Source organism: Bubalus kerabau, chromosome 1 (genome assembly GCF_029407905.1).
Source record: "Bubalus kerabau isolate K-KA32 ecotype Philippines breed swamp buffalo chromosome 1, PCC_UOA_SB_1v2, whole genome shotgun sequence".
Lineage (NCBI taxonomy): Eukaryota > Metazoa > Chordata > Mammalia > Artiodactyla > Bovidae > Bubalus > Bubalus kerabau.
Window position 1 is genome coordinate 154,730,953 of NC_073624.1, and position 20,390 is coordinate 154,751,342.

Sequence of the window (20,390 nt, forward strand, 5' to 3'; positions counted from 1 at the left end):
GCTCTGGGTGTTCTTTGGAAGGACTGATGTTAAAGCTGAAACTCCAGTACTTTGGCCACTAATGCAAAGAACTGACTCATTGGAAAAGACTCTGATGCTGGGAGGGATTGGGGGCAGGAGGAGAAGGGGGCAACAGACGATGAGATGGCTGGATGGCATCACCGACTCAAAGGACGTGAGTTTGAGTGAACTCCTGGGGTTGGTGATGGATAGGGAGGCCTGGCGTGCTGCAATTCATGGGGTCATAGAGTCGGACATGACTAAGCGACTGAACTGAACTGAATAACCAATGAAAGTTACTCCTGTTATCTCCATTTTTTTTTTTTTTCCCAGAAGAGGTGCTGAGATGTTAAATCACTTTCTTAAGAATGTACTGGTGAGGAACAGAAGTGAGATGGAACCCAGGCAATCTGGGGAATGCTCAGTAAACATGAAATGATTGATTCAAGATCAGAGAGGGTTTTATTGGTTTGGTAGAACATACAGTCTTCCATGTGGTGTTATTGGAGAGGGTACCAGTTGGCATTATCTATCCCAGATGTCTCCAGCTGTCTGTCATTTTGCCAGTATGGTTACTTATTTTTAGGTCTTGAAATGTTGGGGCTTTTTAGTTGAAGATGGTTGGCAACACCCTATAAAGGTTTTATAAGGTGAGGTGCTCCAAAAGAGCCTATGAGTCACCAGAAAGGAAGTCAGGGACCCCAGGGGAAAGTAAGAAGGAACCAGGGGCTATAGTTGCTCTTTGGCTGAGGGTTGCCCTCATTAGGATTAGTGTCTGCTGTGTTGTGCTGTGTGCTCTGAGAAGCTGAAACTCTCATGGGACGTCCCACCTGTGGGTTGATTCAGGCTCTCAAAGGGAAAGTTGGGGATAGGATGACTGCAGCTTTGCTTAACTGTTTATTGCTTTTGAAAGATATGGGTCCATTTTCTTATGTGGGCAGAAAAAGGAGTTATGGTGTGGCAAGGGAACTCTAAGTAGTGTGATTTTGTGCAATCATTCTAATATATTTTAGTCAAGGGTAGTAGTTAATCCATCCCATTCCTTTGCCTGCAGCTGGTTTGTCTCAGAAATGACTTTCATAAACACTCACACATACTCTCACAGAGTTAGCTGAAGAGCCTTGGCCAAGGTTCTTTTGGTTGTAAGCGACAGAAACCTACTCGGAAACTTAGTCCTTTTGAAGCAAAAAACAGGAATTGGTCTAAAGATGTGAGATAAAGAGTCATCTTACGGAACCCCAACACTAAATGTATGGCCATGGGGGCAGGGACAGGAATCTAGAAAGCTCTGCAGAGCTACACCTCCTTCTGCTCATAGAAGTTGTGTGGAGGTCTTCTCTATTCTCTCAGTACATTTGCTTTCTCTGCCTCCATTCCTTTGCCCTGTTAGCTTTTTCCGCTGTTGTATGTTCATGGACAAACAATACAGTTCCTGAGCTTATGGACCTTCAGTTCACATTTGCATTTGGAACTGATAAGCAGCCTTAATTCCCAGTTCTACAAACTGGGAAGAGAAAATTTGAACCATGTTGAGTCTGTTCTTAGCTGCTATAGGCGATGTTGACGGGGTTAGATCTCTCATGTGTTTAGGAGTATAGGTGCCGAAGATGGTCAAGAATCTGCCTGCAATGCAGGAGACCCTGCATTCCTAGGTCGGGAAGGTTCAATTCCTAGGTTGGAAAGATCCGCTGGAGAAGGGATAGGCTGCCCACTCCAGTATTCTTGGGCTTCCTTTACAGCTCAGCTGGTAAAGAATCAGCCTGCAATGTGGGAGACCTGGGTTTGATCCCTGGGTTGAGAAGATCCCTTGGAGAAGAGAATGGCTCTACCCATTCCAGTATTCTGGCCTGGAGAATTCCATGGACTGTATAGTCAATGGGGTCGCAAAGAGTTGGACACGACTGAGTGACTTTCACTCATTTTACGTGCCTAGGACGTAACAGTCACAGTGTTAAATGCTGGGGACACTGATATGGATAAGGCAATGCTTCTGTCTTTGAGATAGTTCTACTCTGGAAGGGGATGTGAGTCCAGAACTCAACCCAGAATATCCAAGGGTTGGATATAACCTAATGGTTATAAGACTCCTTACAGGAGTCACATCTTGTTTCAATAAAAGATTCTAATAGAGTAATGAACTGCTCTTTTAAAATGGCAAACTCCCTGTGCTGAAAGTATTTAATCTGAGATAGGCTTATCATCTCTATTGTAGGATGTTACCTGAGTTAAGTCTCTCCCTATCCAGCAGTTTAGACTAGATGACCCTTGTTCTCTGATTCTATTATTTTTATGATAAACCTTGTGATACACAACCTCTGAGGGCTATAGAAATGAATGGGGAAGAAATGGTACATTCTAGAAGTGATCAGAAAAGGCATTTTAGTGTAATTGTGCCTTGAATTTGGCTCCAGAGAAAGGCGAAAAGGTGAGTAGACAAGGCAAGAAGAATATATTCCAAGTTGCATGGCAAAATGTGTAAAGACCCAAAGATGATGAGTGTGGTGTGTATGAGAGACAAGAGACACATGTATTTGGGGTCTGTCAGGAAGCTGAGGCAAGGCAGGACAAGTTGAATTTTAGGAAGGTGTTGAAATGATGAGATTAGGTAGTTGAATTTATATTCATAATACTGTAGAACCAGAGGGCATTGTTGTGGGTAGAATACTCTTTACCATAAAATAAGGCTCAAGAAAAAAGGGTTTAAGCATGGAGGACATCTTTATGTCACAAGAAAAAAGCTAAGTGAAGCAGTTAAGGGCTTGGTCCAGTGATTGACATCAAGGATCCAGATTTCTTCCATCTATTTACTGGCCGATTTACCATATTGGCTTGGTGCTTAGGCTTCTGTCCTCATAGCCACAACCTGAGTGCAAGTGTTCCATGAATCAGAGACAGACACGATAATCTAATGTTGAAGAGTTGGGAGGGATGTTTCCTTCTGTGTGTCCCTTTCAATTTGAGATAAAATGTCTCCCAGAAAACATCCTTTCATGTCCTGTTGGCCACAGATCACTACCCATGCCTTAGCTTTTGGGGAGAACGAGAGGGAAAGGTCACCTGTGCCAGCAAAGATGGAGATGCTGCCCAAGGGCTGTGGAGTTAGCTGCCAGCAGCATCTCCCCAGCCAGCTCATGCAGGACATCTTGTATTATCGCCTAATTTCACAGATAGTGACATGTAATAGCTGTCATATACCCAGTATCCTTATATTGTCAGGGACTCTGCAGTGTCCTGTTTTTACCCTTTAACAGTAACCCTTCCAGGTAGGTGGAATCATTCTCACTTACTGTTGAGGAAACTGGCTGTGTGTGGGTAACTGGGTTTAGTTAGTGTCTAGAGGGATAAGACCTTTTTAAATCACAGTCATAGTCTTGGGTTTGAGAGTGGCTTTAGGCCAGCCTGCTGCCTTCCTCCAAAGGTGCCCCCCTCCACTTCCCATGTCCCTGCCAAGTGGCAGTGGAGCCAACCCTTGAATGCTTGTAGGGACAGAAGTTTCCTAACTGCTGGCCCCATGTTCTTTCCAGTCCACATCCCTGGCAGAGCACAGACGTGTCATGGATTGAGGAGGACTCCTGGTTTTCTTCTGTTGCTCCCCTTCTTCCCCCAGGAGGTATCTTTTATAGAGGCTGGCTGCTAGTTCTGGTGACATCATGGCACTGGCATCATGGGGCATGCTGAAATCCCTCAGCTGGTGTTCTCTCCTCTCACAAGTGAAGAGGGGGCCACGTGAAAACTTAGTTTGGCCTCCCCAACTTCCTTAGGCCTGAAGCCCTGTGCCAGGTATTGCTCTTTTCTATTTGCTAAATGTGAGTGGAAACAAAGCTGTTTTGTTTGGTTTGTGTTTCCCCGTGGAAAAGATTACTTTAGGCACATTTTAGAAAATGCTTTTAAAAAGAATCTTGTGTAGGTTGAAAACATAGGGAAAGAAAGCAAATGTCTTGATGGCTTTTTATTACAATAAAAATTGTAGTGAAAGCTCTCTCAACTTCCTCCCTCCTTCTATCCCACTAAACAAACCTTTGTTTGTGGGAGGAGGATTAGGTTTAAACAGCAGGAGCAGAGAAGAAATAGCATCATTTGGGGACCCTAGTACTGAAAAGGTCACCACCAGTGACATTTCCTGAATGTTTGTCAAAATTCAAGAGGTTCTTTAAGAGTAAGACTTTGCTGTTGGTGGTAGTGGGAAGGGGATACCCGTGGATCCAATAGGAAAACATTTTAAGTCTGTCACATGACATTTGAGGGGTAGAAGGAGGATGGTGGAGAAGGCAATGGCAACCCACTCCAGTGTTCTTGCCTGGAGAATCCCAGGGACGGGGGAGCCTCATGGGCTGCCGTCTATGGGGTCGCACAGAGTTGGACATGACTGAAGCGACTTAGCAGCAGGGGGATGGTACTGGTGATGGTTTAGTCACTCAGTCACGTCCAACTCTTTGTGACCCACGGACTATAGCCCACCAGGCTCCTCTGTCCATGGGATTCTCCAGGCAAGAACACTGGAGTGGGCTGCCTTCTCCAAGAAGGAGGATAGAGACAGCAAAATTCAACCAGTAAAAAGTGTTTTCGTTGCTACTGTTTTTGGGAAAATGCTTTTCGTATTCAGCTGCTCTTCTCAAGTGCCTTTAAATTTGTCTTCCCTTTTTTGACTAATAAGAAGGGCCTCTTGTAGAAATCCGTCAATTATGTGAGATCTTCTCTCTATAAGCCTTCTCTGAAGTTTGCTGATTGGTGGGCAGGTCATTGTGTTGGCAGCTGCAGTACCGCTGATGTCCTAGATAGGTCTATGGCTTGGGACCCATCTAGGCAGGGGATGATGCACTTAGCCCTTAGTGGTCAGGAGGACCCTGACTGCTGATGTCCTAGATAGGTCTATGGCTTGGGACCCATCTAGGCAGGGGATGATGCACTTAGCCCTTAGTGGTCAGGAGGACCCTGACTGTTTCTGCACATGACACCTGCAACATGAAAGGAAATGTTTAGGCTAGAACTTCACTGTCAAATGTGGTAGCTGCTAGTCACATATGCCTGTTGAACAGCTGAAATGTGGCAGATTGAGATGTGCCATAGGTGTAAACCACACTGAGGACCTAGTGGGGAAAGAATGCAAAATTCTCATCACTGCCCTTTAATTTGGATTACATGTTGAAATGGTAATGTTGTAGATACATTCAGTTCAGTTCAGTTCAGTCACTCAGTCATGTCCGACTCTTTGCGACCCCATGAATCGCAGCATGCCAAGCCTCCCTGTCCATCACAAACTCCCGGAGTTCACCCAGACTCACGTCCATCAAGTCAGTGATGCCATCCAGCCATCTCATCCTCTGTTGTCCCCTTCTCCTCCTGCCCCCAATCCCTCCCAGCATCAGACTCTTTTCCAATGAGTCAACTCTTCGCGTGAGGTGGCCAAAGTACACTGGAGTTTCAGCTTCAGCATCATTCCCTCCAAAGAAATCCCAGGGCTGATCTCCTTCAGAATGGACTGGTTGGATCTCCTTGCAGTCCAAGGGACTCTCAAGAGTCTTCTCCAACACCACAGCTCAAAAGCATCAATTCTTCAACGCTCAGCCTTCTTCACAGTCCAACTCTCACATGCATACATGACCACTGGAAAAACCATAGCCTTGACTAGACGAACCCTTGTTGGCAAAGTAATGTCTCTGCTTTTGAATGTGCTGTCTAGGTTGGTCATAACTTTCCTTCCAAGGAGTAAGGGTCTTTTAATTTCGTGGCTGCAGTCACCATCTGTAGTGATTTTGGAGCCCAGAAAAGCAAAGTCTGACACTGTTTCCACTGTTTCCCCATCTATTTCCCATGAAGTGGTGGGACCGGATGCCATGATCTTTGTTTTCTGAATGGTGAGCTTTAAGCCAACTTTTTCACTCTCCACTTTCACTTTCATCAAGAGGCTTTTTAGTTCCTCTTCATTTTCTGCCATAAGGGTGGTGTCATCTGCATATCTGAGGTTATTGATATTTCTCCCGGCAATGTTGATTCCAGTTTGTGTTTCTTCCAGTCCAGCGTTTCTCATGATGTACTCTGCATATAAGTTAAATAAGCAGGGTGACAATATACAGCCTTGATGTACTCCTTTTCCTATTTGGAACCAGTCTGTTGTTCCATGTCCAGTTCTAACTGTTGCTTCCTGACCTGCATACAGGTTTCTCAAGAGGCAGGTCAGGTGGTCTGATATTCCCATCTCTTTCAGAATTTTCCACAATTTATTGTGATCCACACAGTCAAAGGCTTTGGCATAGTCAATAAAGCAGAAATAGATGTTTTTCTGAAACATACATTAGATTAAGTAAAATACATTATTAAAACTATTTTTGCCCATTTCTCTTTACGTTTGTAATGTGGCTACTAAAAAGTGTGAACTATCTTTGCATTTCTGTTGGATAACACTGGTAGGTGAGAGTTCAGCAAGTCAAGGCCTGTTTTCATAAATAAAGTTTTAAGGGCCACGAGTGCTGGTCAGTGTGTTGTCTGTGTCTGATTTCATGCTACTATGGTTCACAGAGCCTAAAATATTTATTTTCTGGGCTTTTACAGAGAAAAGTCACTAAACTGTGGTCTAAAGTATTCTGGAAAACATGGCAGGACCTAAAAGCAGTCTGACAAGCCCTGATTCTTACTCCCGCAGGCAAGGAGAGAGAAGCAAGGATGCCTTGATGTCTCAGAGGTGCTTCAGTTCAGTTCAGTCACTCTGTTGTGTCTGACTCTGCCACCCCATGGACTGCGGCGCACCAGGCTTCCCTGTCCATCACCAACTCCCGAAGCCTACTCAAACCCATGTCCATTGAGTCGGTAATGCTATCCAACCATCTCATCCTCTGTCATCCCCTTCTCCTCCTGCCTTCAATCTTTCCCAGCATCAGTGTCTTTTCCAGTGAGTCAGTTCTTCGCATCAGGTGGCCAAAGTATTGGAGTTTCAACTTCAGCATCAGTCCTTCCAATGATATTCAGGACTGATTTCCTTTAGGATTGAGTGGTTTGTGCTTCTCTCTCTCCCCAGCCTGTTCTCTTTAAATAAATGTGAACCTCAAGCCCCTTCACTACTGAGAAGAGAGATTGTAGAGCCAGACAATTAACTCTGGATGAAAGGCAGAGTTTGAACCTTTTACCATCCAGTAGAGGGGTATGGAAACGTTGCTCCTGATTGCTGAATCTCTAAAGGTTTTATGTTAGAGACACAGTTATGGCTGATAAGTAGGATAATGACATGGAGTGAGTTAAGTGGCCTACTTGCTCCAGTGAGCTGCCATCAAAGTGCAAGTGTTTAGTCGCTCAGTCATGTCCGACTCTTTGTGACCCCATGGACTGTAGCCCATTGGGCTCCTCTGTCCATGGGATTCTCCAGGCAAGAATACTGGAGAGGGTTGCCATTTTCTTCTCCAGGATAGAATCCCTACCCAGGGATTCAACCTGGGTCTTCTGCATTGCAGGTGGATTACTTTACCATCTGAGTAACCAGGGACTTGAGCTGCCATAGTACATGTCAATAATTTGGGGCCCTAAAGATATTTTACACCTAAGAGCTCCCATCAGCAAGAAGCTATTTCAAGGAAGTATGCATTCTTCCCTGGGTTGGGGAGATTTTCTGGAGTAGGAAATGACAACCCACTCCAGTGTTCTTGCCTGAAAAATCCCATTGACAAAGAAACCTGGCAGGTACTGTCCATGGGGTCGCAAAGAGTCGGACACAACTGAGCTACTGAGAACACACTAAGATATTTTACACCTGAGAGCTCCCATCAGCTAGATGCTATTTCAAGGAAGCAAACATTCTTAAAACCTTGGTTATCACTTGATACCTTGGGAAATGAGTTTTTACCTGGCTGAGTATAAGTTTTGGAGAGTGGTAAAAACTAGAGAGGTGAGATGGATGGACACAAGGGCAAATGGCACAACAGGCCAGAGCTGACGCCACCCAAGCTAGAGCATTCTCCTGGGGCCACTGGTGGGCAAGGGTCTCGGGAGGGTAACAGAGTCTTTGTTCCAAAGTGCAAATTGGTGTGGCACTTCCTTAAAATTCCTTTCTACTCCCCCACCCCAATTTAAATGCATTTCCTAGGATAAGACCCCGCATCAGAGTCAAATTCCCCACAAGCTTTGGGTGGTATTAATGCCGCCAGCACAGGGTGAACCCTGTTACAGTGAATGGAGCCACAGTATTCAGGATGAATTACAGGATGTTAGGCACGTGATTTACCACCTATAGTAAACAGGGCTTCACACATGGTGTATTTCTGCTGCATGGGTTAGTTATTAACTGCAAAAAAAGGGGAAATTCATTTAGAAGACATGCCCATTTTTTATGAGGTAAGGCTGCCTGGAGATGCATGGCATTTTAAAGCAAACAAATTCCTGGGAGAGCCTGAGCTTACCACCCAGAAATGTGGCAAGGAATAAAAACATTTACACCAGTTTAATATGAATGGTTGAAAAAAATATCTATTGCACATTGAACGAGATATATGAAACCATAACCTACTCTTGTGTAGTAAGCAACAGAACCATTCACCTAACAGATGACTATTCGAGTTGACATTATTCTGCATCTTTTCGATCTTCTCTTGCCAAGTGCTAGAGACTGTCAGGGAGAGCCTGCCAGATACATAGGCACTGTTGGCCTGGGGGTTGAGAGCTCGTAAGACTCTTGAAGGTGGAGGTTACCCAGTGATCCTCGTGCTGCAAACTGGAGTGGAAATCAAGGGATGACAGCCAACATAAACAGCGGCTGCATGTGGAATGTCAAAGTGAAGACGGATAGAGGTGGGACTTGCTCGGTCTCCTGCTCCCTTTCTAGTCTATAAAATGGAGCTTATTTCCTATCTTCTGGTAGAAGAAAAAGTACCATATGACTTTTGGGGGCCTCTGAAGTGATTCTCAGTTCATTCTTATAACATAGGTGGAATTTGACCTCCTCCAAAATTATTCAGGGGTGATTCCTGCTTAATCCTACCGTGATTTATCTACTACACACGAGCTATTAAAGCTAGGAGGAGTCTTGAGAGATGTTTTTGTGTAGCTTTCTTCTTTCACAGACCAAGAAATCGACACCTCAGAAAGGTTAATGAATTGCCTAAAGTTAAGTGCTAGCTGAGTGCAAGCCTGGTCCTAAGAACTCAGAGCTCCTTCCATTCGACTTCCTGTGTCTGTTCACACACAGAAAGTTACGTGGGATCCCTGATTTTAAAAAGTAGTGAAATTAAAAATGTCCTCAATCCCGTCGTTTGATTCGTAAATGACCTAGGTCATTTTCTGTGTCAGGGTACCTTACCTGGCTGGTTCAGGTTCCTAATGTTTTGTGATGCCTGGCCTGTGGAGCTTTCTTTTAATTAGTGTCTTGAAAGTTTCAGAGTTCAATTCACTCATCTCCTCTGGGGATGATAGTAACAGTTTCATATTTGGGAAGATTAATAGAATTTGGGAATTTTAGAGAATTAACTTTCCTGTCCTATACACTGGCGGCATGTTGAAATAAACTTGAGAGGCCATTCCTTGTGAAAGCAAAAGAGTTTCTTTGTAGAGTGCAATTTATGGGCTTTGACATTTCTATAATATTTAAACTCAAGAATCTTACTCTGATGGTGTGTCTGACATCCCCATACTCTTTAAGATCACTGTAGAACTCTTGGTTTGTATTAATTCCATTTCATTTGTGTATTTTATGTGTTTAGTGGTCATATTTGAAAAACATCTCTTGTGAGTGCTCCGCATAATTTTGGCAGAAAATTACTTTTTTTGTGTTTCTGCGATGATCCCCTGAGATCATTTTTGCATAAATCCAGCCTTCTATTTTCAGATACAAATCTGTTGTACAGATGATTCTTCTTAGAAGAAAAGATGCATTTGTAGCTGAAAAATGTAAATTACTTTTCTTGGAAAATACCTCTCTGGGCCCCCATTTCCAAAATGTGATGATTGCACATTGCATGTTTTTGTGCGTGCTCAGGAGACTGTTTTCCTTACAATTAGAAAACTCTTGATTGTGTGGCAGGTACAATATAGTGACATGGTTGCTTCAGCCACAAGCAAGTCAGGGGTGGGGGTGGGCAGGTAAGGGGAAAAACAAAAGATTCAGTATGGATGTGGTACTTAGTTAAGGGGAAGGGGTTTTGGTTTTGAAGTGGAGGGGTGGGAGTGGAGGGTGTCATGAGCATTCTTTAAAGGATAAGTGTGTTAGCAAAGGACATTTCTAACTGGGGTCATTTAAATATAATTACAATCCCCCATTTGCAGTTCATCTTTGCTTTTGCTTTTTCATTGAGGATTCAGTTTTATTGGCTACCTTATGGAAAGGCTTTTGGGCCAACTACCCTCCCCATCACAAGTATCACGAAATGAGGAAGGCCAGCAGACACATCTTCCTAGAAAGTCTTCTCTTCACTCCAAGGGTTACTCTCTGAGGCACTCTGGGGGCACTGCTGTAAAGCAAAGTGTAAAATCAACGTATTCAGATTTGTGCCAAAGAAAGACTCAAGTTTGAGAACATTTACATCTGTTTTCAATAACTCCTCACATATGCTGCAGAATGTACGTTATCCATCTTGTTATCCAGGAAATAACATTTGTTGCAAACAGTTTGCCAATTCGTAATTTTATTGAATTTGTTTATCATGCTGTGGCTTCATATGAGGTCTGAAAGATGGTGATCTTTGGTGTTCCAGCTGTTGTAACATTCTGCAGTGGGGCCTTAATTCTGGGCTTGCCTGGGATTCTTTGGAGGGTTTGGACTTTCTTAGAACTGTAGATGAAGAGCTGGCGTTGTTGATGGGCAATTATTTTCGGAGAACACAGTAACTTTACTCACACACTCCTCAAACCCATTTTCATTTCTGGCTTTTAAATACAGTCTTGGGACTGACGTGTTAAATAGAGCTCCTTGTGTGCCCCATACCATCTCCTTTGAAATCTGCACAAACTGTTTTCATGTTTGTTTGAGAAAACATTACTCCTTGGCAGGGGGTGGGGCGGGGCGGGGCGGGGGGGGGGACTTGATTCTTAAGCACTGACCCAAACTATCTCAAGCCTAAAAATAGGAAAAATTTCTTTCTGTAGGGAAGCTATGAAATATCTTTTTGCTGCATAAATATTATTATTTTCTTAAGATGTTGTTGGTAGATGAAAAGCAAGTTCAACTAGGTCTAATTTTATCATTTTCCTATTTTCTTTAGCCGACGTTTTCTTCACTGAGGTTTATATTGTCTTTGCCAAAACTGAGAAGAAGAAAAAATAATAACCTTGAAAGCTCTTTCGATCTGAATTACTCCTAAATGTTTTTAACAGTTTGTTATAACCACACAAATGTGATCTTGGGGCCATTTTGAGGTTATTGAGTTTCCTTGGAGATGAGACTTGGCATTTTCCAAACCAGAGTTTGCTTTTGTGGCCTAGAAGTTGTGAGGCGCATATATTTGGAGGGCTAAAGATTATTCCCCACCAAGAAGTTTTGTCAACCTGACCTTCTCCACTCTTCCGATGCTGCGCACACAGCAGTAATCTCTGCAGAGGAGAGCAAATAAAGTGAAGAAATATAGCAGTACGTGTTATTTTTACATCCTAAAGTAAATTCTCCAGCATTAAGGTCGACTGGGAATTTTCATCTCAGAGTCCTCATGAACGCTGCTCCACTTCGCCGTTGTCCTCTTGAATCTCTCTTTATTATAGGTCTTTGAGGGAGGTATTTCTTGTAGTAATTTACTCAGCCAGACAGATAAGTGAGATGTGGAGCTGTGGAAATATGGGGCTGGCAGAAGCCTTAGGGGGTCAGCTGGCCCTGCCATTCAGCCTGCAGGAGTAGGTGCCATGGCCAGCCAAGTTGAAGGACTTGTTTCATTATATTTAGAGAACCCGTGTCACCTAGAATCCCTGTGACAAGGTGACCTCTAGCACTAGAGTCTAAAGTTAGTCCCAGTGAAATGAGCGTTCTGTGGATGTTGTTTGAGCCAAATGACTTTAGATAGTCTGCTGAGCCCTTTCTGTGAGGTGATGGTCCAAGAATCACAGACATCTAAGTTAGGACTTAGAAGGTTATCCTTTCGAGCTCCCCATCCCAAAGAAGGAATCCATCTGATGCTACCCCTGTCAGTTTATCATCTCTGGTTGGAGCCGTAAGCAATTCAAGAAGCAGCTGGGCCACTGATGAAAGGCTGTCATGAGAACTTTCTTCTTTCTTTTGGTGGGATGTCTGTGGCCCTTCAACTTTTCTCCACTGATGTCAATTCTGAGAGACACAGATTTTAAAAATCACTCTTCAAAGGGTAAAAAAAAATGAAAAAGTATAGGACATTAAAAACAAGCAAACAAAGTCACTTTTTCCACTTAATTTTTTTACTCCATTCTGCTGTTCAAAATCAACTTTCAAGGTCAATTGTGTCAGTTTTAAAGAAAAAATAGATTTATTTATTTTTCTTTTTTAGAATATGTTAGTAAAACAAGAATTCATTCATCATTTTAGGTTTTCCAGAAGGAAGATTCAGGTAAATTAAATTGATCAATTCTTCCCTAAGTTCTTTGTTTTTAAGTTCTTTTGGTTGTTAAATCATGTTTGCTAAGTTACTTCAGTCGTGTCTGACTCTTTGCGACCCCACGGACTGTAGCCTGCCAGGCTCCTCTGCCCATGGGATTTTTCAGGCAAGAGTACTGGAGTGGGTTGCCATTTCCTTCTCCAGGGGATCTTCCTGGCCTAGAGATCGAACCCATGTCTCTTATGTCTCCTGCATTGGCAGGAGGGGTCTTTGCTACTCGTGCCACCTAGGTATTTTGGTTGGTAACTAACTCATCAATCGGCCTATAAAATAAATGCTTACTGACTAAATGTTAAATATATAATTCATAAATTTTTGAATAAGCAAAACCTTTGCTGCTGAGAGATGTCAACTGACTCATATCTCATCTTTATTTGATTGCTTATCATGAAAATAATTTTACTCGCTATTGCCTTCAAGAGTGTCTACTCAGCCTGTGTCCAGTCAAAAGGTTTTTCTCCTTCCAAATATTTCTCATCACAAATATTCTATAATCAGTTATCACTGGATCCAGTTATTTGGCAGCATGGTAGATTGGGAAGTATTTTGGGGTTTCAGCCCATCCACCTACCTGTTTATGAAGATTACCAGGGAAAATGTGTCTAACCTCTTTGTACCTTCTGCTGAGGGACTCCTGTGAGCAAAATGATCTGTGTAATGCTCCAAGAACCTAACAGATACTTAGGAGTAGAGATACCTATTTTTTTGCTTTAGTCTACTGCAGTTGACCTTAGGTTTCTTACTGATCTTCATGTATATCAAGGATTTGAGTCTTGTCTCCAGATGCCTGAATTTTTTTATGAACTTTGATTCTGAGATGCCAAATACATCATCACATTCTCTCTAGTTTCCTGGATAAATAAGGTGAGCGCATATCACAGAATTTCTGTAGCAGTCTCATTGTAAAATATTTCGTCCCTTTGTCCCCTAAACTGTTGGAATGTCTTAGAAATCTGAACATTTTGATATCTAGTTTTGGAATCTCCTAGCCAATCTCTTGTGTCAAAAATAGCATAGAAACAGTTGTCTAATGCTTTCTAATTTAAATCAGAAAGTACCAATTATCCTATTTCTGACATGCCATGGAATACCTTACTGGCATAAGACAAAGAAGAGTTTTGAAGAAATAGTGCAGCCAGATATTAAGGCATGAAATGCACTCTGGAGAGCATCTCATGTTTCAAGATCTCTGCTTGCTAGGATGGTATAGCAAGAAGATAAAGATGGTTCCTCCCTACTTCCAAGGGCTGTGATCTCTGCATAAGTAAGATCACTTGTGGTGGAGGCCTCCTCCTCTGGTTGCCTTTTCTCTCCCTGATTCATTAATGTCTTGTCACCGCTATTACAAAGTAGTAGGACAAAACAACACAAATATACTCTGTCTTTGTCTCCCAAAGAATTATGCCAACCACACGTAAAAAAACACATTAACCTATTGCAAGGTCCCCCAAAGTCTTAACTTTTACAGGTTCAAGTCCAAAATACCATCTAAGTCTCATCAGCTCAAAAGTACCAAATTTCATTACCTCAGTCATCTATATGAGCTATGAATGAAGCTTGGAGTAGAATCCATTCTGTGGCAAAATTACTCTCCATCCATGGACTTGTGAAGATAGAAGCAAATTCTCTGCTTCCAAAATGCAGTAGTAGGAGAGATGAGGGGCTTCCAGATGGCGGTAGTGGTAAAGAACCTTCCTGACAGTGCAGGAGGCATACGAGATGCAGGTTTGATCCCTAGGTTGGAAAGATCCCCTGGAGGAGGCCATGGCAACCCACTCCAGTATTCTTGACTGGAGAATCCCTTGGACAGAGGAGCCTGACAGGTTACGGTCCATAGGGTTGCAAAGAGTTGGACACAACTGAAGCAACTTAGCACACATGCAGGATAGACGAACGGTACCAGTTGTAGACATTCCATTCAAAAATGGAGAAAGGAGTAATTTACCATCCCCAAGCAATTTTTAAATCCAGCAGAGCAAGCTCCATGAGGTTTTCAGGTCTGGGAATAATCCTCTGTGGCTTGAGGCTCTGCCTTACAGGCCTTTGGCTCCATTGTCTGGGTCATCCTTCCTTTTTTCGTAAAAGATGGCATGTGTTTACAGCTGAGTAGTTACATTAGTGTGTCTCTTGTTTATAGAATTGTGGTTACCTGACAGAGTTCTTTCAGTTCATATTATTTTTCCTTTCAGTTTAAGTGGTGGTATTTCTGCTGATGAAACATTCTCAAAACCCTTGAGGTCTCCAGTGTATGTTATGGAATTCATTCTGTGAGACAAGAGGGTCATCCACAGATCTTTTCTGGGTAATCCTGTCTCTGTTTCTGACTTCTGCTGAGATGGGAATTCATCAGAAACATGCTTAATCTCTTCAAAGAGCCCTCTGTGTGATTAAATACTCTGATCTTTTGATCCTTCTGAAGCACTAGCCAAAGGTTCTATAGTTATACCCTTTGTTTTCTCTCTGGGGCATCCTTTCTTGAAGGTATATCCTTAAATTTAGCATCTTTTGTGATATGAATAGTCTGAGAATTTCCCAAATCATCAGGCTTTGGTTATTTTTTGCCTGACAATTCTTTCTTTAATTCACATTTTTCTTGTATGTCACTCTAAACATTGAGAGGAAACCAGGTTTCACTGTCCGCATTTTGCTTGGAGGTGTGTGTGGGCTCAGTTGCTCAGTCGTGTCCAACTCTTTGCAACCCCATGGACTGGAGCCCACCAGGCTTCTCTATCCATGGAATTGTCCAGGCCAAGACTACTGGAGTGGATTTCCATTTCCTTCTCCAGGGGACCTTCCCAACCCAGGGATTGAACTCACATCTCCTGCATTCTTCTGCATCACCTGGGAAGCCCCTTGCTTGGAAATGCTACTGTGCTGTGCTTAGTCGTGTCTGACTCTTTGTGACCCCATGAACCATAGCCTGCCAGGCTCCTCTGTCCATGGGGATCCTCCATGCAAAAATACTGGAGTGAGTTGCCATGCCCTCCTCCAGGGGATCTTCCTAACCCAGGGATCGAACCCAGTTCTCTTGTATTACAGGCAAATTCTTTACCATCTGAGCCACTAGGAAAGCTCCTTGGAAATATCCTCAGCTAAATAGGAACTTCACTGCTTACAAGTTATGTTTTCCATCTAACTGTAGGACATGATTCAGTTAATCTTTTTTGCCACTATGTGAAAATGATTCCCTTTCTTCAGGTGTCCAATAATGTGTTCTTTTGTTTCCTTCTGAGCATTCACTAGCAGCACCTTTAACTTTCATACTCCTATCAACAGTCTGTTTATTACTGTTTAAGAACTCCCTAAGAGAATATTGGTTTTCTCTACCACACTCCTCACTTCCTTCTGAGTTCTCACTAATGGACTCACTAATGCTAATATTTTACTAACCATCTGCTTAAGGCAATCTAGCTCTTCTCTTACGTTCTTCAAAAGTTCTCCACTCTCTCTACATTGTCAAACTCCAAAGCCACTTCCACATTTTTAGTTATTTGTCACACTAGCACCCTGCTTACTTCCCTGTTGCCATTGCAATAAATTACCACAGATTACTGGCATAGCACAAATTAATTATCTTATAGTTCTGGAGGTCAGAAGTTTAAAGTGAGTTGTACAGGGCTAAAAGTAGTGTGTCAGTAGGGCTGGTTCTGTTGGGAGAGTCTGAGCGGAGAATCCGTTTGTCTTTTCCGGCTTCTAGTGATAGCCTACATGCCTTTGTTTGTGGCCCCTGCTCTCTCTTCAAAGAGTATCACTCCATCTGTTTTTGTCATCATGCCATCTTTCTCTGACTTTGGCACCTCCTGTGTTTCTCTTAGAAGGATCTTTGCAAATACATTGGGTCCACCTGGATAATCCAGATCCGTTAATGTCCCATTTTCCATGTAAGGTAATATTCACATGTAAGGTAATATTCACAGGTAAGGCAATATTTACAGGTTCGGGGATTAGGATGAAGACTGCAAAAAAAAAGTGCATCAGTCACTCTTTGTGACCCATGGACTGTAACCCACCAGGCTCCTCTGTCCATGGAATTCTACAGGCAAGACTACTGGAGTGAGTAACCGTTTTCTTCTCCAAGGATCTTCCTGGAATTGAACCTGGGTCTCCTGAATTGCAGGTGGATTTTTTTTTTTTTTTTTTTTAACCATCTGAGCCACCAGAGAAGGCTTAGGATAAAGACTAACTGGGTGTTATTCAACCTACCTCACTGCTGTTTTTTCAGTTCTTCCAACTTTTAGGTTGATAAACACCATGTAGTTGTGGAAAGGACTAATTTAGGAGTCAAAAGTCTAGATTTCACTCTCACTTGTCCAACTAAAAGTTCTAACTAAAAGTTAGAACAAGCCATTTTACTGCCTCAGACCTCAGTTTTGTCAACTGTAAAATGAGGGGATTACACTGAGTGATTGCCAAGGCCCTTTAGGACTCTTCACTGTTTGAATTCTTTGGTTCTGGGCTTTCGCTGCAATCACATACTTCTTGAAAAATAAGTGATGATGAGTTTCCATTGTCAGAGAGTTAGGAGTGAATGAGCCCAGGTGGCACTGCAGTCTGGTGCTGAGTTTCAGTTGAGGTGACTTCAGTATGCTGTTGGTGTTCTTACCATATTGTGGACCTGTGACACTCAGCACCTTGAAGCAAAAGCATTCTCAAGCATAGTTTCTCTTAGGAGGTGCTTGGATGGAATAATGAGGAAAGATCATACTGTCTAGTGGACAGAGGGGTTGCTGCTGCTGCTGCTGCTGCGTCGCTTCGGTCGTGTCCAACTCTGTGCGACCCCGTAGACGGCAGCCCACCAGGCTCCCCCGTCCCTGGGATTCTCCAGGCAAGAAAACTGGAGTGGGTTGCCATTTCCTTCTCCAATGCATGAAAGTGAAAAGTGAAAGTGAAGTCGCTCAGTCGTGTCCGACTCTTCGCGACCCTGTGGGCTGCAGCCCACCAGGCTCCTCTGTCCATGGGATTTTCCAGGCAAAAGTGCTGGAGTGGGGTGCCATTGCCTTCTCCGGACAGAGGGGTTAGGATGACTTAAATGGTAAAAACTAAGGTCTGAATAAAGAGTGTCTTATGCTCTCCAGGGTGGATAGTGTGGCTGAGAAAGGCTGCAGGTAATGCAAAGGTTTGTGTCTCCTATTGGAGACAGAGACCTTTAGAATGACTGTGTATTGGCTTTTGCTATCTTTCTGCAGCTGCAGAATGGGCTGCAAGAGCCAACACAGGTTATAGAACTCCAGAGAGTTGGAGGTGGTGTCGGGCTCTGAGCCCTCCACAAGCAAAAGAGGAAAGTTAGCTCGAGCTGAGACCTCAACAAATCACGTCGTGAAGTTTAAGCACTGAATCTAGGAGAATTCAGAAGAGGAAATTAATTTTTTTCTCCTGTCCTCTGGGACTCTGTGCGACTGGGAACTCACAGGCAATGTTTCCTCTTGTTTCTAAAGGACAATACGCATGATAATGAGAAGTTAGAAAGAGGCGCCTTTGGTAAGGACATAGGATTTTCGAAACTGGCCTGTAAAGCTGGCTTAAATCCTGTGTTTTTAAAAAGAGGAATTTCTCCTCTTCATTCAGATGATGGAGCCTTCATAATTTTTCTTCTGTTATTTCCTCTGCCTGGAAATTTTTGCCCATGTCTTCACATGCTAACACTATTCTCTCTCCTTTAACTATTGGCCATGTTTGTAGATAGAAAGTTTTATTTCTTCTCTCTCCAAATGATTCTTTCTTTTTCTTAAACTCCTATTGTATTTCTAGCCTTTAATTTTTAATGGGATTGGTCATAGTAGGTATTGAATGTATGTTTTTCTCTCAGTCACATTATGGTGTCAAAGATGAATTTATTTGTCTTTGTATCTCTTATAGTATCTCAAGCAAGGGAAGGGGCTTAATTAATGTGTTGAAAGAATTAATAGAATAAAGATCTACTTACACTTAAGCTTAAACTTACTGGATATGTAAGATACAATAAATGAGTATATTGATATACTGATATTGATATCCATATTGATAGAGAGATAACTTAGTGTTCAGAGAGTGCCGAGTATAGATAAAATGGGAGATATGAAAGAAGTCTAATATGAGATCTGAGGCCTTAGTAAAATCATGTTATAATTGTAGAGAAGATCCAGCAAAAGGTCAATGAGCAATTGTGCTGGGTAGGGTTAAATTATACGGCACAGATGGTCACCCTGCCTGTGTTTCAGAGAAGAGGATGATGCGAATGGGCTAGGGTTGTTAGGAAGATCTTTATGGAGGAGGTGGAATTTAGTGGGCCCTTGAAGGGTGTTTGCATCCAACACTTAAGGGTTGAAGGTCTTTTTTTAAAATGTCAGACATTTTCATGTTTGCCTACATGACAGTAGTTACATCTTTACTTTTGCTTGTTTATAAAACAAAATAGAATGGACAAAAATCAGTTGCAAGTTGAAGATTAATTTATACCTATTTTTACTGTACATTTTTTATTCTGCCTCCAACCAAGCTTGTGACATATATGGATCCAAGGGCTCAGGAAATTCCAATGCTCTTTGGTGGACTGTGGTCCTCAAGGAACCTGTGAAGTACTGCCTGATAAATACTTGTGTATTGTTGATGGATTCTAGTTAAGAGTTCTTGATTTATGATTTTGACCCATTCTTCACAGCGTCTGCTAAAGTTTGGCTTTGTTGTTGGGTAGGTATGTTCTAAAAGCATTTTGTACCTGATCCCAGAAGATTTTTTTCTCAATTAGATGGAACTGTATTAACAATTTAGTTAATGAAGTACATAAAAACCACAGCCACTAAATGGGACATTTTAAAGAAGGTTAGGAGAAGGAGAAGCAACAAAATTTGATGACTGAAATGTTTTCCTTGAAATGTTTGTAACATTATGAGGAGGGGGAAAAACCAGATACCACTGTGGTTGAAATCCGTGGTAGGATAGTGAGGCTTTATGGAATATATGCTATAGTTATTCCATTTGTAAAGTGTTGGGCAGTGCAGGCTGAGTCAGGTGCAATTCAAATACTAATGCAATAAATTCAGCATTGCAAATACCGAGAAAACCATATTATCTTATGAAATGGAATTTAAACTGATTTCCAATGATTCTGAATATTTAATACAGAGGAAATAACTTCTTCTTCATTTTTTTTTTTCCTTTTCATGCTTCTGGTCAAATGACAGGAATAAAAACAATCACTTGAAAATAAATTCTGAAGGATTACTTCTCAACATATTATAATACTTTTGTTGTTTTGAACTCTTGGATTCTAGCCTGGTTTCTGTGGCTCATTCAAATGGTGAGTTCAGATTTTCCTGGGGTGAAAAAATTGAGTCTGTTTATTTGAAGTTTCTGAGTTTGTGATAACCTAAGTATCACTTTATTTGTCAAAACTAAGTAGGCATCTTGGCTTTCTTCTAGAGAACTGGAGAAAATTACTATCGCTCAATTTAATAAGTATATATTTATTTCCTCCTCTCTGATCTAATATGTTTTAAGCATTCTTGGTAACACAAAGAGTAGTTCCTAATTTCTTGATAACTTACTAGTTGAAAGTCTTGCCCAACAAAGAATAAAGAAAGGCACATATTTAAATACCATGCTGTGTGATAGAGATTCCAAGAGTGGTAGGTGATTAGAGAAAGGAGAGGAAATCCATTGCTAGGGTAGGATTCTGTAGGTGGACCACAGCCAATGGTACTCTGACCCCAAATATTCTAGGCAAGGTCTCCCAGCATGCCCTCTTCAGGACCATGGCTAGTGAGTGTAGAAATACAATGCGTGGCGTGCTAAAAATTTCTGGGGGAGTCAAAGGGAAGGGGGAAAAAATCCTCCAGGCCTATCTTTCACTTAGCTTTTTATTTTTAACAAATGAAAGATACG

General features: G+C 42.2%; 1 long non-coding RNA gene across 1 annotated transcript in view; it reads left to right on the forward strand.

Moving 5' to 3' along the window:
• Positions 1-20,390, forward strand: part of LOC129620933 (uncharacterized) — a 158,277-nt gene that overhangs the window by 104,842 nt on the left and 33,045 nt on the right. The window contains exon 5 of the long non-coding RNA XR_008698879.1: positions 6,641-6,804. This is a non-coding gene — a long non-coding RNA (uncharacterized LOC129620933). The remainder of the gene's footprint in view (positions 1-6,640; positions 6,805-20,390) is intronic.